The sequence below is a fragment of the Juglans microcarpa x Juglans regia genome, chromosome 3S (genome assembly GCF_004785595.1).
Source record: "Juglans microcarpa x Juglans regia isolate MS1-56 chromosome 3S, Jm3101_v1.0, whole genome shotgun sequence".
NCBI classification, from domain to species: domain Eukaryota; kingdom Viridiplantae; phylum Streptophyta; class Magnoliopsida; order Fagales; family Juglandaceae; genus Juglans; species Juglans microcarpa x Juglans regia.
Window position 1 is genome coordinate 23,877,450 of NC_054599.1, and position 16,266 is coordinate 23,893,715.

General features: G+C 33.8%; 1 pseudogene; it reads right to left on the reverse strand.

Moving 5' to 3' along the window:
* Nucleotides 1–3,240: 3,240 nt before the first annotated feature.
* LOC121258070 overlaps nt 3,241–16,266 on the reverse strand; it is a 35,101-nt pseudogene continuing 22,075 nt past the window's right edge.

Below are 16,266 nucleotides of genomic sequence, written 5' to 3' on the forward strand. Positions count from 1 at the left end.
TAAGAATGAGGATGCTAGAAATAATCAGAGTGTACAAAAAAATTTTCGATTAGGAGTTAATTGAAAAATAACTTATAAAAGTTAAAAATATTATATGTCTAATTTAGATGAGGTTTGGATATCAAAATCACCTTAACTCATCTTATTTTATTTGATTATTTTAATTTTTTAAAATTTTTAAATAAAAATATATTAAACAATTCAAAATTTTTAAATTTAAAAATAAAAATAATATTAAAATATTAATATTTTATTCAATTTTCATTTCAATTATTTTTCTCTCGCTTTCCAAACTTCTTTGTATTATTAGATAGTTCGTCGCCGCCCCCTTCGACTTGACCCATTGACTCAAGTAATCTTCCAGGACCGGCTAAACTCTGTAATTCGAGTATGGTCGTATACAACAAGATGTTTGACGGTGGATATAGGGCTGGTCTAGATATTTAAAATATTTAATAATTTTATGAATAATAATAAAATAATTTATAAATAATAATAAAATAATTTAAATTATGATGTTTTATTAAATTTTAAAAAAATGAAATTAAATAAAAATATTATAAAGTTAAAATATTATTTAAATTTAATTCTTTAATATTAATTTTGTTTCAAAATTTGAAAAAAAAATTATTATTTTTGTGTTTTATTGGAAAGTTTAGAAAAGTTTTATTGACTTTTGTGTTTTGATAATGATTAGATGAAAAATTTAAAATTTAAAAATATTTTATGTTTGAGTGATATTTAGGAATGAAATTATAAAAAATTTTGAAAATATTTGAAAATACCTCATTGCTAAAACAAAGCCTTAAACTCTACTTAGTTAAATTTGGATTTAAATATGTACATTTGTGAATATAAATAAATCTTAATTATTAACAATTCAAATTGAGCTCTAACTTAGTTTTTGTGAAATCGTCACTTATTCTATAAGTTTAAACTGTTAAAAATATGTAAATTTTAATTATTTATATTATATTCTTAATGTTCTCTCTTATATATGGCCTAAACTTATTTTCAATAAGTGGTGAAACACATGAAACATTTAATTTAATTAAATATAATAGAGTGTAGAGCACATATTTAAACTCATGATAAGCATGGTCGGTCAATCAGTTAGACTTTCTTGAACGCAAAGTAACCAAATATTAATGTATCTCACAAGAATCGAAGTGGAAGATGGATACCCTATCTTTGAATCCTTCAACTCCAAACTTTGACCATCTCTCCACAACTCCCAAGCCTGTATTCATTTCAAATCAATGTAAATTTCGTTAGAAATTAAGCGCCATTTAGTTTATAAATTATAATATAGATCATTTTTAATTGACTGCCAAATTAATTGGATGGTCCAATTCTAGAAATAGATAGCAACAACTTTTAATGCACTAGGAACATAGAATTTTTTAGCAATGTTGACCACACACGGGCATTTAAAGTTGTGTCTATTTATTAGATCATCCAATACACTAGGACAATTAAAGATGGTCCTAATTTATAAATTATTAATGTAAAAACATGAAAACGTATTAGGATATAAAAGTTACGCACATATCTAAGAAGATTAGTGACCCGTGATTATAAAAGTCTGTATTATTCTTCCCACTCACAATCTCGAGAGGCAATATTCTAAAACTAAGCACATCAGACTTTATTGAATACAGACCCTCCATAGTATATTCGGGAGACATGTAACCGTTGGATTCCAAAATTCAGTGCTTAGTATATTTGGGTGGCACTTGCAAATATGGGATGCACGTGGGATAGATTAAATACTTACAAAGTTCCAACAATTTGATTCGTGTTTGCTTGTATTTCATTATCTCCAACTATTCAAGCTATGCCAAAATCTGATATTTTCGGTTCATTTCATTGGCATATAAGGATTGATTGGGGATTACGGTTTTATTTTGTGTATCAGGATCTGGTAATAATTCTTATATTGAGGGAATGATTAGTATTTTTTGTATTAATTTATACCTTGATGCAAAGTTAATGGTATTTTGTGTAAAACACCTATGTTCTTGTTGCAAATTTATTTATTTGTATTTAGTTTATCCCTAAGCAGGGGACCAACAGCTGGTTGTCGTGGCAAAGTTGTTCTTGCTTTTGAAGAAAATGGTAATTCAAAAATTGGGGTTAGATATGATAAATCAATTCCAGGTAGCAACAATCTCAGTGGCCTTTGTGAAGATCATGACCATGATAGATGGTTTTGGAGGTGATGATATTGACAAGCTTGCTATTAGTGAGCTCTTTGAGGTAGTTCCACTCTTTACTGGTCTAAGTGGTGGTGGTGATACTTTGGAATCAAGATTGAAATATCTAAATGAGCAAGTTGTTGTATTAAATTTGTATTAAAAAAGTTTTGCAAAATGATCTATTTGTTAAACTTGTAAACTATGGTGTATTTTGAACTAATCTTTTTGTTTTCTAATCTATCTAAACATGTAATTATTATACTTCACTAATCTATTATTATCCAAAGATATTTGCTAAAATTTGCTTTTTGTTTCTATGCATTAAATTATTCATTAATCATTTTTTTTTTGTTTTTGTAAAAAACTATATTATTTTTGTAAAAAAACTGTTTCACGAAACTAGATAAACATGATTTGCACGTTGCTCCCGGCCTAGTATGTATATATGTACATATCATTAAAAGTGTTTTGATCGGTGCTAGATATCTCAACTATTTCTATTATCAATAACTTCTTTATCGACACACAAAAAGTATTGAAGATGTGGAAGCTTGCCGGACTAGTTTACTTTTAAAAAAGGGCAATGTTAGTCGGCCGCTCAGGGCTTATTGATGGCATGCCGATTATGTAATTTTTTAAAAATATTTTTTAACATCCTTAATTATTAAGAAAAATATATATAATTTCACTAATAACTACTTCTTTAACTATGAAGAAAAAAATGATAAAATATTTGAATGGTAAATTTGAGCAATAAGGTTGAAGGGGCAGGTATATTATAAGAAAACTGCTTATTTGCGACCAGTTAATTCTAGCGAAATGACTATTTGTAACTAAAATTGATTGCGAATAGTCTTTTAGTTGCAATAAATTGGTCACAAAAATCCGTTTTCTTGTAGTGCGTAGCATTTTCCTAAAAAAAATATATTAGTACTTTGACTCTTTTGATGAATAATACAGCTCCAGACTATGAGATATGTTAAGCACTAGAATTATAAATGGCATAATTCTTCTATACTATTTCCAGAGTGAGTTTATATGCATTTCACCATGCACTTGTTGTATTATAGACTCTTCACCTGAAATAAAATAATCGGATCCAAGAGAAAATTACTACGAAGTTCCTATCCAACTTCTTGAAATTACAATACTATTTGTTTGTACTCTGCAGCATGTTTGAGCTCTTGTAACCCAGAAAATTACTTTATGGATGCTTTGCCTGTGCATAAAAATGAGAAATTCAGTGCTGGACCCATTTACAATGGGTACATGTGGCCGCCTGCACAATTAATTAATCAACGAAATGGTAGTACTCATCGAGCCTCCATTAACGAAATAGTTACACTGTTTATTGAGCAATTCTCTACAGAGTTAATTGTTGGATTTGTGTGCATCAAATTCTGGCCTGCTGTAAAAGCAGGTTGCTTGGGTGTAGGCAGAGGTGCATATTCATTACAAATCATTGAGACCACATACATCAGACATGGTAGTTCAATCAGCTGGACTTTCTTGAACGCAAAGTAGCCCGATGTTAATGTATCTCACCAGAGTAGAAGCGGAAGATGGATACCCTATTGTTGAATCTATCAACTCCAAACTCTGATCGTCTCTCCACAACTCCCAAGCCTGTATTCATTTCAAATCAATGTAAATTTCGTTAAAAATTAAGAGTAATTCAGATTATAACTTATAATATAGATCATCTACAATTGTCTAACCAAATTGGATGGTCCACTTCTAGAGATGGATAGCCCATGATGTGGGCTCTACAAATTTTAATGCTAACAACATAGGAGTTTCAAGCAATGTTGACCACACTTGCTCATTTAAAGTTGTGTCTATCTCTCTTTGCATTGGACCATTCAATACACTCGGACAATTAAAGAGGATCCTAATTCATAAATTATTAATGTAAAACCAAGAAAGACATAATAGGGTATAAAAGTTACATTCATATCTAAGAAGATTGAGTGACCTGTGGTTATAAAAATCAGTGTTCTTCTTTCCACTCACAATCTCGAATAGCAATACTCCAAAGCTAAACACATAAGATTTTATTGAATACAAACCCTCCATGGCATATTCATGAAACATGTAGCCGCTGGATTCCAAAACACAGCGTTTAGTAGCTTGCTTGGAAATTTAGGTGGCACTTGCAAATAATATTGAGTTCCTAAAGAACTAGCTTCATATATTGCGGTCCTATTCAATTCTCTTATTACTTCATCTTAATCTCATAACACATTATCAGAATGAGACTCTGGCTAATCGTTTTGTTCTTTTGATCTTTGGCAAATACTTGCATAACATTCTCTGACCATTGTAAGTTTCTATTAAATAAATATTGATATTTGCTTATCGCGATATAAACTATTTTATTGATATGATCTGTGTGATATTATATATAGTATAATATAATTATCATATTAATACGATGAATATTCTTGTTTTCTATATGCATGTGCTAGTTGGATTTTAAATATTTATATCTCATTCAATACTTAATATATTTGTTATAGTTCATGTCAAATCTTACAAAACCTAATTTGTCCTCAATATTTATAGCAACAATTATTTATCATAATTTTTTTATGCTCATATTCATCTTGATGAATGAACCTTGCAAATACCATTAAAGAAATAAATGAAGCATCCCTAAAGAATCAAGCAAAAGCAATGATTTTCTTTCGCCACCATATGTATGAAAAATTAAAAACTAAGAGTACCTCACTATTAAATATCTATTAATTCTATGGAATTGTTTAAGAGAGTGATCCTAGTACTAGAAGATCACGATCCTAAAAAAAAAAAAACTCGTTATGATTGAATGTACCTGAAGTTGTACAATTGAAATTCTGTAGAAAAAAACCACTAGGATATGTGTGAAATGAAATATATAACATATTCATGCCTCGAATGTGCTCTTGCAATAGTAATATCGAGTACGAAAGTTCACTAAGTATATTCTGAACTAATAACTTGTTTGCTAGTTGATGAACAGAATAAAGAGGAGTTAATGAAAAATCACTAGTCTCATCTAACCGACTCTACTTCATTCCCTAACGTGAATGGAAAATCATTTTATCATAATAAAAGAAACAACGATCGTGGACGTTGAAGAAAAAAAATTATCGAAATCAAGAAGAGTGTACCCAAAATTTTTCAAAGAGAAATGTTACATACCATGAGAAGTGGAAACACTTTGCGATAAAGCAAGATGAAAACAAAAGCTTGCTGAATATGCCTGGAAAAAAAAATATGAAGATAAATATGTCACAAGTGTAGTACAAAAGAGCATTGGTCACGTACCTGTCACATGTCCAAATATTTGGTAGACTTATATCAAGCATCTATGAAAGAAAAAAGAAAAATAGGTCGAATTGAATTTTGCCGACCACAATTATCCAAAAGATCATCTAATTTATTCTGATAATCTAAATTTCATTGACCTAATTCATTTCGATATTTCTGATTTCTTTGTAGATCCAAACGGAAATAATAATATTTTAATTAGTGAAGCATATGGTCATAATAATTAATTTTCTTTATTACGTAATCACTTTATGTTTAAGTTGTTATCTTTTGATACATATTGTTAAATTTTCTTTTGCATTAATAAGATTTTATACATACTTTTATTTATAAGGATATATGGATTATATTAATGCATTGATCAATTTCAAGATTATTGGTGAAGATTTGTGTCTATAAGATAGTTGTATAACACAAAATTCTTAAATATAAGAAATATAAGAAATATTTAACTTTAAATAAAGCCAGCGTCAATACAATATTTGGTTCATTGAACCTAATTGAAGGCTCCAGAAAAGCCAATATAATGTTATCAAAATGAACAATATTATGTATTAACGATGTTTTATATTATTCAAAATTTGGAAGAAATTTACTCAGTTTTAAATATATTCTTCGTGATGGTTATCATGTTGAAACAACCAATGAAGGCAGTGAGAAAAATATTTACATTACAAGAATAAATTTAGACTAGAAGCTCATATTAGAAATATTGTCATCTTTCTCTTCTAGGTCATATTATACAACATTGAAAACAATTCAATTACATTTTGTGATGCACCAAAAGTGCTTTGATCCAAAGATCTTTATGCTTTAGCATGATCATCTTGGTCATCCAGAATAAATCATAATGAGTCGAATAATTAAGAACTCATATGAACCTCCTTTAAAGAACTAGAAGATTTCTTTTTTTTTTTACCAAATGATTATGCATCTGTAGAATGTTCCAAAGGAAAGCTAATTATCATACCATCACATTCCAATGTAATTATTGAGTCTTCATCATTTTTACAAAGAATTAATGGAGATAAATACATCCACCATGTAGGTCATTTAGATGTTTTATGATTTTAATATATGCATCAACTAGATGGTCACATGTTTGTCTACTCTCTATTCTAAATGTGGCATTTGCTAAAATTTTAACAAAAATTAATAGATTACAGGCTCAATTTTCTGATTATCCAATTCTATCTATTCAATTGGATAATGCAAGAGAATTTACGTATAAAACTTTGGATGATTATTGTATGTTAGTTGAAATTAATGTTGAACATATGGTTGCCCACTCATATACTCACAATGGTTTAGTCGAGTCATTTTTTAAACATTTGCAATTAATTGCTCGATTATTATTTTTTAAAACAAAACTACATGTCTCTATTTAGGGACATGCAATTTTATATATTGTATCATTGGTTCGAGTAAGACCAATTGCCTATAATAAATATTCTCCATTGAAACTTGCAATTGGTCAACCACCAAATATTTTTAATCTTCATAATTTTGGTTGTGTTGTGTATGTTCCAATTGCACCTCCCCCAACGCACTAAGATGGGTCCTCAGCATAGATTTAGAATTTATGTTGGTTTTGATTCTCCCTCCGTCATTAAATACCTCGAGTCTTTAGCTGGGGATATTTTTAAAGCACATTTTGGTTTTAATTTTTATGAAACAGTCTTCCCACCATTAAAGGGAGAAAAGTTGCCAGAAACACAAAAACAAATCACATTAAACACTTTGACACTATCTCATCTTAATCCTAGAAGTTCAGAAGATCATTCATTTGCAAGTTATTACAAATTAATTACCGGATGTCTTTACTGACATAAGAAAATAGTGAAGTTTTACATTTCGACTACAAATACTCTAGCAAAGATTGATGTCCCTATAGGACTATCGAATAATATAGCAACTAATGAGCCTAAGACGCGCTTGAAGCATGAAAGACCTATTAGTGCAAATGATAAGACTCATTGAAAGAGAAAAACACAAATAAAAGAAATTGGTGGTCCTAAAGAGGTCATATCCACAAAACAGACAACAAGAGCTACAAAATCATCCAAACTTTCCGTACAAAATTCTTCCAGAATGGAATTGCCTGAAGCGGAATCTCCTAAAGAGTTATCTCCTGGGGAGGAAAATGTATATAAAAATAATGAGATCTCGATACATTGTGTAAGTATGAGAGAATTAATTTTTAGAAATAAAATTGTTATCGACAACATATTTTCATTTAAAATTGCTCTTGATATCACCAGAAGTGATGATGAAAATGAACAAAAAAAGGTCAATGAATGTCGACGTAGAAAATATTGGCCAAAATAGAAAGAAGCAATTCCTGTAAAATTGATGTCACTAGTAAAGCTTGGACCTGTAGTCTAAACACCTAAAGGTATAATGCTTCTTAGATATAAGTGGATATTTGTACATATACGTTATGAGAAAAATGAAATTGTGAAATATCAAGCACGACTTGTTGCACAAGGTTTCTCGCAAAAACCTAGTATTGATATTCAAGAAATAAGTTCTCTGGAAATGGATGCAATTACGTCCAAATTTTTTATTAGCTTAGTCATATAAAGTTTGGATATGCAAACTCTATATATACATGAAAAGTCTAGAAGAATACAAAATGCCTGAAACATATAATTCAAAATCTGAAAGTATTTATTCTATCAAGCTACAAAAATACTTATATGGTCTAAACCAATCTAGAGGCATGTGATACAATCGTCTTAGTGAATATTATTTGAAAGAATGATTTGAGAATAATCTAATTTTTCCATGTGTTTTCATTAAGTGGTCAGAATTTGGATTCGCTATTATTGTAGTACATGTAGACCACTTAAATCTCGTTGGGACTCTTGAAAAGCTCACGAAGATTTTAACTTTTTTGAAAAATGAATTTGAAATTAAAGATCTTGGGAAAGCCAAATTGTGTCTTGGTCTACAAATTGAATATTTTTCAATTGAAATTTTTGTTCATCAGTTTACATGAACAAAAAAAAGTCTTGAAGCACTTTTATATGTATAAAGCTCACCCTTTGAGTACTCTAATAGTTGTTCGATCACTTGATGTAGAGAAATACCATTTTCGACCTTGAGAGCAATAAATTCTTGGTTCGGAAGTATTATACCTTAGTGCAATTAGTGCTTTAATGTATCTTGCAAATTGTATAACACTTGATATTGCATTTTCAATCAACTTACTAGCAAGATATAGTTCTGCATCAACTCGAAGATTTTGGAATGGAGTTAAACATGTTCTACGTTATCTTCGTGATACGATCGACATGGAATTATTTTATCCAAAGGAATCGAGTCACAATTAATTGGATATGCAGATACATGTTATCTATATGGTCCACATAAAGGACATTTTCAAACAAGATACATATTTACATGTGGAGGTATAACTATTTCATGGAAGTTTGTCAAGCAAACAATAGTTGTTACTTTTTCCAATCGCTCAGAGATTATTGCAATTCATGAAGCAAACATTTCATGCATTTGGTTAAAATCAGTGATTCAACATATTCGAGACACGTCTGGTTTAACCACAACCAAAGGTAGTCCAACAATATTATATGAAGATAATGTGGCATGTATTGTGCAAATAAGAGAAGGTTATATCAAAAGTGATAGAACCAAGCATATTTCACCAAAATTATTTTATACACGAGTTTCAAAAAAGTGGCGACATTAATGTCAAGCAAACACAGTCGAGTGATAATTTGGCAAACTTAGTCAGTTAAACTTTACCAATTGCAACGTTCAAAAAGTTGGTACACACTATTAGAATGCGTTGGCTCAAGGATTTTTATCATGAATAACTAAAGCTTTCCATACCGGGGGAGTCAATTATTATCTAAATTGTATTCTTTTTCTTTCGCTAAGGTTTTTCCCATAGAGGTTTTAATGAGACAATCCTAAGGCATTCAAACACACACTAGAATGTTGTACTCTTTTTCCTTTGCCACAAGTTTTTCCCACTGAATTTTCTTGGCAAGGCTTTTAATGAGACATATTTTTTATGAATGGTCATCCAAGGGAGAGTGTTGTAGACACATGAATGTACTAAAATACATTCCATGTATTTGAGGGAGGACTATTAAAATTCTTACCCATTCATGTATTTCCATTTCTTATATTTATGTATCATTTTCATTCATGTATTTCCATTCCCTAAGTTCATGTGTCCACTCATGCTTATAAAATGGAGTCTTGAGAAGCATTTATGGTAGACACCAAGGTTTTAATTTTTGTTCCGTTTCGACTGAAATTTGTCGTGCAGCAAAGTAACTGGCATGACATAGACCGTTGTTTCGTTCTAGATCAAATTCAGGCCATTCCTGCCGATTTTGGCCCATTCCGGCCAAATATCGATATTCAGGCTAGAATAGTCATTCCAGTCCAAAATATACTAAAATGGAATTTTTGTAAATAACTCGAAAACTAAGGTATAAATGGTATTTTCATCCGGTTCGAGTTCTCCCATTTCCCCATCCCCTATGAAATCAGATTCAGAATAGTCATTTCAATCTGTCACCACCGTCATTTCCTTTTTTTAATGTTCTATACTATGAAATCATAGCCTTTTTTTTTTTTTACAAGTAGCATTCCATTTGTCAGTACTAGTTTGCTAGCCCTTAAAACAAATAATCTCATTCCTACCTAAAACTCCTCTCTTTGTCACACCACTCTTTGAACAGCATTATTCGCACTCTCCCTTTTATATTCACTGAACCTATATATACTACAATTTTGCTACAGGCAACCAGCGTAGGGAACCTCGGGGAATTGGCCCACGTGGAGATATATATATATATATATATATATATAAATCTGAATAAAGTTGGTTCATGCATCTTGCCCTCTTTTCGTTTTCTCCTTCAGTTCCAAGATAAAGAAAACTTTACTTTCAGTCTCTACTTTCAAGCACTACTACTTCTTCTTTTACTTTCTTTCCTTCTTTCAGTCTCTACTCAGTCTGATGGCTTTGGACCTCTGGTGCCGTTTGCTTACTGCATATCCTACCCCTCTCTCTCTCTCTCTCTCTCTCTCTCATTGTGAAAAGCTTTTCCTTTCCTTCTTACAAGCACATCTGCTACTTTCAAGTCCAGAAGTCAACATCCAGAGTTCCACACCACAGCTGCTACTTCTTCTTCTTTACCAACCTCGAGATCTTGGTCTTTGTCTTCCCTATCTTTTTTTCCCACCGGACTCATTTTTAGACTCAGCCTCTAGATCATATTCGTCTATAGGTTCGTATTGCAATAACTTTTGTTACTCTTTTTATTTTTCAAAAGACTTGAATGCATTTAGTTTAGGTTTGAATCTTGTTCTTTTTCAATGTATTTAGGGATTTCTTGAAAACCCATCCGTGTTTCGTGTGGTTCCTGGGCAAAATCCCAAGGAAAATCCTGGTAAAATGGAATTGAAGCTTCCAACTTCCTACTTTCTGTTTTTTTTTTCTTGGTTTTATTTAAAGCGAATGGAGGGAGATGAGTTCGGGGGTTGAAAACGGAGGGAAGAAAAATAAGAAACGGCCCCGTTTCATTTTCCACGTGGGCAACGGTTCCCCTACAGTTTCCCATCTCGGTTGCATATAGTGTTTTTCTATATACTATTTCCCCTTTTGGGTTTATTGTAAAACACTTAGGAAGAAATGTTCATCCTTGCAAGTTATTATGTTTGACTATCCCCTGGATAGTATGTTCTATACTCTTACTTCATGAACTTTTTTTGGATTCTCATATATATAATTTTTCCATTGTTCTAAAATATATATATATATATATAATTTATCCATATAACGATTATCTCGAAACGGTATATTGAAACGTACAAGTACCAAAATACTCTATTCCAGTGTCTCAATCGAAACGATCACAGGAACGAAATTCAAAACTTTGGTAGACACAACAATAAAGTATAGAGAAATAATATTGAGCTCCTGAAGGACTAGTTTCATATATCGTGATCTTTCAATTATCTTGTTACTTCTTCTTAACGTACTATAGAAAATCGTATCATTTTATAAATTCTACTTTTGTGAAATCTTTTTATGAACCTGTCATTCCTCCAATTTTATGGTTTTATTTCCAACAGATTAATATAATAATGTCACTTCATTAAAAAAATATAAATTATCTTTTTCTAACTTTAAAATTTTCATGAGAATTTGTATGCTTACATAAAGTTGTAAAAGGAATTATAAAATAGAAAATAATTTATACAAATCCAAGATGTGTAAAGTAATTAATCTTATAAAAAAAGTACTTAGTAGGTAACCAGACAACTCTATAACAGTCAGGGACTTAGAGCATTAGCATTGGATTCATCATTTTCATCTTCAAAATTTGATGAAAAATACATGTTTTCCATCAATTCAAAACCCCTCTATCTATAAGAAATTGATTATTTATTCCTCTCTTTCTCTCTAGGTTTCTAGGGCGAGGGTGGAGGTCTGTTGCACTGCCGTCGTGCAGGTTTGAAGGTTTACTTATCTGTGTGGTGGTTACTTCTTTGAGTATGGAGAGTGATTTACAGGAGTTGTATAAGCGGTTGTCGCTGACGGAACATGAAAATGATGAAGTTGGGGTGGAAGTGGAAAAATTGGAGTTGAATCTGTGGGGTGGTAATGTTTAGTAATGTCTTTGTTCACTGAGAAGCGTTATAATAAGGATGCGTTTAAATCAACGATAAGGAAGGCATGGCGACTTGTCAAGAATGTCCGGTTTTGGGATCTTAATTCCTCACTATTTCTGGTTGAATTTGAGGATCTCCGAGATAAGGAGAAGGTTGTGCGTGAAGGACCCTGGTCATTTGATAAGCATCTGGTGTTGATGAAAGAGGTGGATGGTAGCCAACAGGTTCAAAATATAAAAATTTATGAGGCTCAGTTTTGGGTCAGGATTCATGATCTCTCAATTAGAGTGAGAAATACTTATGTGGGGAAGAGGGTTGGTTCAAAAATAGGTAGGGTTGAGGAATTCGATTTGGATGAGGGAGAGTTGGCGTGGGGAGAATTTATGCGAGTTCGTATTACGCTGGATATCACAAAGCCTTTGATGCGTGGTACCAAATTTGTAATTGGGGGGGGGGGGGGGGGATAATCTAGTTTGGGTTCGGTTCTTCTACGAGTGCCTACCAAACTTTTGTTACTGGTGTGGATGTCTGGGACATAATGATAAGGAGTGTGCCAGAAGACAGTCAGAGGCCATGGAGGATGATTTACTTCCCTATGGGGAGTGGTTGAGAGCATCATCTTTTCGTGAAAATTTCAAGGAGAAAAAAGCTTGGGATCGTGGGCAGAGGATCTCTTCTTCTACGACGAACCAGGTGCTAGGTGGATCATCGGCGGTGGGTGGTTCATCGGAGCAGAAGGGTGTTAAAGGGGGTTCAGGTGATTTTTCAAATATTGAAACGGATAAGATAGAATTGCCACACGTTTCGGATATAAATGTTATGCTGTTGAAATAAATGCGAAACGGGTGGAGGCTGTTCAGGAGGAGTTAGGGGAGCCGATTAGGAATGAAGGAAGTCTATCGGGTTTAGTTGTGCAATCGGTTGAGTTTCAAAAATTAGTTGATGAGGGTTGTCATGATGATGGGCCAGCTATGTCTAGTGGGCCAATTGAAGACTTAGAGTTTAACTCTCCAGAGAAGTGGGCGGGTCGTGACAAGCCTGATGGGCTTGTTAGTAGAAAATGGAAGAGGCTGTCGGGTTTGGAAGTTAATGGTGCTAAGCCCTATGGGTCTCAACAGTCAGTTTCACCTCATACCAGAAAGAGGAAGTTCGTCCTGTTGATCACGATTCAGAGAAGCGATTGGTGAAGAGGAGAACAGTGCATGGACTATCTGAGCAAATGGAATCGGCGGCGGCTGTTAAACAGCCCCGCCGGCATCAATGAAGATCCTCAGCTGAAATGTCTGTGGGCTTGGGAACCCATGGGGCATTTGCACCCTCTGTGATTTGGTGAAGAGGGAAGTTCCCGATAAGAAACAAGATTAAAAGCTCGTGAATTTGAGGTACGTAAATTTCGGTTGGGTTTTTCCAATTGTTTAGTGGTGGGTTGCATTGGTTGAAAAGGGGGGCTTGCGTTGCTTTGGGGGAAGGATATAGCTATCTCTGTGTTAAATTACTCGCAGAACCATATTCATGCTATTATAGAGTCTGATGATAGGGAGGGGCCGTGGTTTATGACGAGAGTTAATGGGCATCCTGAAGTGGCACTAAGGGTTCAAACTTGGGATTTGTTGAAACGAGTACATGTGAATAATGGGGAACCTTGGTTAGTGTTAGGTGATTTTAATGAAGTAATGCATCACCATGAAAAAAGAGGGGGTAACCCTAGACCTGAATGGTAGATTACTGCATTCCAAAATGTGGTTAATGAGTGTGAGTTGAAGGACTTGGGGTATAGGAGGCAGAAGTTTACTTGGAGTAATCGTAGGAATGGGGTGCACTGTGTTCATGAAAGATTGGATAGGGCTTTTGCAAATTTACACTGGGGGGCTAGATTTCCTCGTGCCTCTGTTGTACATGGACTAGTGGCTTACTCTGAACATAGCCCTCTCTGGGTTAAAACTGATGGTGAGGTCCCGTGAAGCTCAAAAAACCTTTTAAATTTGAGTCAATGTGGGTAAGGGAGAAGGCCTGTGAAAATATTATCACGTCCACTTGGAGGAGGGATGGGGTTGGTTGTAGTATGGCTGAGGTAATGGGTTTGATAAAGAAGAGTGGTGATCAGTTAAGTAGCTGGAATAAGACTTCTTTTGGGAATGTTCAAAAACAGTTGCTTTTGGCAAGACAGCACTCATCTTCTCTACATGAAAGTGACCCTTTGGAGGATGATAGAGAGGCTCATAATAGGGCTCGAGAGGAGGTACATAAGTGGTTGGAAATGGACTAATTAATGTGGAAACGGAGATCAAAATTTCTATGGCTAAAAGATGGGGATTCAAACTCTAGATACTTTCACATGAGGGCTTCTCAGTGGCAGAGAAAAAACAGTTTGGTAAGGATTAAGGATGGTAATGGGGAATGGCATTCGGGTGAGGAGAAAGACTAGATTATCCTTGACTATTTTAAGGATCTGTTTAGGAGTTCCAATCCTATGGGGTCTCTTGAGTTTTTGGGCCCACTTGCTGGTAAAGTTTCAAGTATAATGAATGAAGATTTATGCAAGGAATATATTGCAGCTAAAGTCTCTGCAGTATTGACACAGATGCATCCCCAAAAAGCACCAGGTCCTGATGGGATGTCACCTTTGTTCTATTAGAAATATTGGCATCTTGTGGGTCCTTCAGTCACCAGTGCAGTCCTTAATGCTTTAAATTTAGGTGTTTTCCTTTCTGCTATTAATCACACAAATATTACTCTTATTCCCAAGAAAAAAGCCCCTGAACTAGTAGCTGACTATAGACTTATTTCCTTATGTAATGTGGTCTATAAGTTGATTGCTAAGGTGGTAGCAAATAGGTTGAAAGTTGTTTTACCTTATGTTATTGAGGAAAGTCAAAGTGCTTTTGTTCCGAGTAGATTGATTACCGATAATGTGTTGATTGCATATGAGTTGATTCATTTCCTTAAGCATAAAAGAAAAGGAAAGACGGGTTACATGTCTATTAAGTTGGATATGAGCAAGGCTTACGATCGGGTGGAGTGGTCTTTTATTAGAGCTGTTATGACTACTATGGGTTTTGATAGGGTTTTTATTGAATTGGTTATGTTTTGTGTGACCTCAATTTCCTTTTCAGTGTTAATCAATGGGGAGCAAAAGGGTCCTGTCATTCCTAGTAGGGGGTTGAGGCAAGGGGACCCTTTGTCCCTTTACCTTTTTCTTCTTTGTACAGAGGGTTTGATTGCTTTGCTAAAGACAGCTGGGGCAAAGAGAGAGCTTTCAGGAGTAAAAATTTGTAGAGGGCCCCAACCATAAATCATTTGTTGTTCGCAGATGACAGTTTGATATTTTGCAAGGCTGAGGTGGAAGAAAATAGGAGATTACAAGGCTTGTTGGATGCTTATGAGAGGGTGTCGGGTCAAAAAATAAGGAGAAAACTGCCATGGTGTTTAGTAGTAATGTGAATAGAGAAAAGATGGAAGAAATTGGGCTGATGTGGGGAAATGGGGAGTTTCAACAATATGGGAAGTATCTTGGGCTACCTCCAATAGTTGGTAGATCAAAAAATAGGGCTTTTCATTCTATTAAACAGAGAGTATGGCAGAAGCAACAAAGCTGGAAAGAAAAATTGCTCTCTCAAGGGGGGAAGGAAGTATTTCTGAAAGCTGTAGCATTATCCATTCCATCATATGCGAGGAGTTGTTTTTTGCTACCTAGTAGTTTTTATTCTGACCTAGAGAGTCTTATGGCTAAATTCTGGTGAGCTCAGAAGCAAGAGGAGAGGAGGATCCATTGGATGAGTTGGAGTAATATGTGTAAGAGGAAATCAGAAGGGGGAATGGGTTTTAAAGACCTACAAACATTTAACCTTGCTCTCCTTGCCAAGCAAGGGTGGAGACTGCTACAAGATGATACTTCTTTGCTCTTCAAATTGCTTAAGGCAAGATATTTCTCAAAATCTAGCTTCTTTGAGGCAGGGTTGGCCTATCGCCCCTCCTTCACATAGAGAAGTATATGGGAAGCTAGGAAATGGTTAAAAGAAGGGTGTAGAAGGAGGATAGGAGATGGTATAGCAACTCATCTTTGGACTGAAAAGTGGATTCCTGGACATAAGGCTCTGATTCA